The following is a 1,991-nucleotide window of genomic DNA, read 5'->3' as shown; positions in this document are numbered from 1 at the left end:
ACTTTTTTGGTTACCAAATGTTAATAATGTTATTGGAAATTAGGCTCATCAATATTGTTTATTTATCCGGTTGTGTGTGTTTAAGGGTAAACTTGAAAATTGGCTAATAAATTTTGAAAATAGACATTTATAATGGAATAAACAAAAATTAAAATATGGATACTTTTAGTAGGACGGAGAAAGTATTAAATTAATATGTAGAATTGTACAAATATAGTTTTACAATGGTTCTATTAGACAACTCTACGAATTATGTCTTCATTACAAATTACACACTACTTGCAAATTAAAATAAGATCAACAACTAACATTATATGATCAGTTTGTTTATCCGATATTGCAACTGATCATTTGGTATCATTACCGTTTAACATTTCATGTTTTTTAATATTAATAGTAGACATGAAACTTGCTATTTCCTGTATCAGCTCTATAGCTTTAGACTTGTCAAAATATTCGATCCCGTGATCACCTTCGCTGTAGAAACATGTGCACTCCACACCTTTCAGCTCTAAAGCCTTTGTGAACTCTATCTGACGATCCATCATCAAATCTCCATAACGAATGGGCATCATCACCGGCCAACCGACTTCTTTAATCCGGCCCATGTTGTCTAGACTCCTAGTCATCATCAAGTTGCAATACTTATGGTCACGGGTAGCACCGACAGGGAGAGCCCAATCCCACATCGCATCACTTAAGGGTAACGTAAAGAGAAGCCCAGTGGTCGCCAATCTGATCTCGGATTCCGTCTTTTCAACCCCTCCAAGGAACAGACTGTGCAAGATCAAACCTTTAATTATCAAGGGCTCAAGATCAGCAAGGTGTTGGGATACACGTAGCGCTGCATGGTAGACTAGGTTTACTACTTCCCATTAGGTAGCAGTTAGAGAAGTCAGCAAACTCGGTCAACCATGGATCCTGGGTTGACTTGATCCAATGCAAAGCCTCCACCCCGTCGTCATAGGCGGCTGGAAGGCGGTGCTCCGGTGCGTTTCGGTAGTTTACATTCACCACCACAGCCCGGAGGTGTGCGGATAGTTGGCCACAGAACTCGTGTACTATGGTTGTATCTGAAGTCGTGAAAATAAAGCCACCACCACGGTAGTAAACTATCATTAGGGTTTCTTTCGGGATATGAATTCGACAACCGGTTTTGTTAATATCGTTGATGGTTACATCTTTGGAGAGGGCAGGAGTACTGTCGGGATCTGGATCCGCTGTGGGAGGGGAGCATGGGAAGGATATGAGGCGAGTGTATGAACCGTCGGCATTAAGTACAATAAAGGGTTGGTTTTCTTCGGCCGGTAATGTTTCATCAGACATTGTGAACAATGGAGAATGGAAATGAATATGGGGCGATATAAGATGCAAGACAGAGACCGCATTCACTTTGCTTTAATAACCATTCAAGTCAACATCTCATATTTATTATCTATTATTATTATTATTATTATTAATGCAAACTGTATTAGGCTGAGTGTGTGTGGGGGACGGGGGGCGCGGTCCATGTGGCAGCCTAGATGGCTCGCGCACACCACTACACCACCCAAGTGAACAGGGGCGCGGACGGCCCCTGTTGTCCGGACCACGGGGCTTGGTCAAGCTTTTGAGCAAGGGTTGAATCAATAAATTAGGGGTGGGCAATCAAGCCCCACTACACCCTATGGGACTTGGTTAAGAGTCTTGATTCAGTGTCATGTCATCGCCTAAATGTCGAGTTTTGATTGGATTACTAGGGCTTAAGTCCTATTACCTTTAGACTTACAGTGTACCAACAACTAGCGTTAAAATATTTATCTTGGTTTTCGCACAATATATTTCTTTAGTATTGTTGCATGTGCATATGAAGTTTGACATTGTTTTCTCTCTCTAATAATCAGACAAAATTGTGAGTCTATTCATAGAAGAGGTGTATAACTGGTTTAAATCTTAAAATCGGTTTGAATTGAAATCGGTTTGGGTTAATTAACAATTGTCAAAACTGATTT

The 1,991-nt window shown here is 40.6% G+C and overlaps 1 pseudogene; it reads right to left on the bottom strand.

The window, feature by feature from the left end:
• Positions 1-262: 262 nt before the first annotated feature.
• Positions 263-1,433, bottom strand: LOC143578614 (carboxylesterase 20 pseudogene; annotated as a pseudogene).
• Positions 1,434-1,991: the final 558 nt, after the last annotated feature.

The sequence above is a fragment of the Bidens hawaiensis genome, unplaced genomic scaffold (genome assembly GCF_021521415.1).
Source record: "Bidens hawaiensis isolate Kalapana, Puna unplaced genomic scaffold, B.hawaiensis_p1.1 tig00029306_1, whole genome shotgun sequence".
In the NCBI taxonomy this organism is placed as follows: Eukaryota; Viridiplantae; Streptophyta; class Magnoliopsida; order Asterales; family Asteraceae; genus Bidens; species Bidens hawaiensis.
The sequence above is the reverse complement of the archived record's forward strand: the minus strand, read 5'-3'. Positions and strand labels throughout refer to the sequence as shown.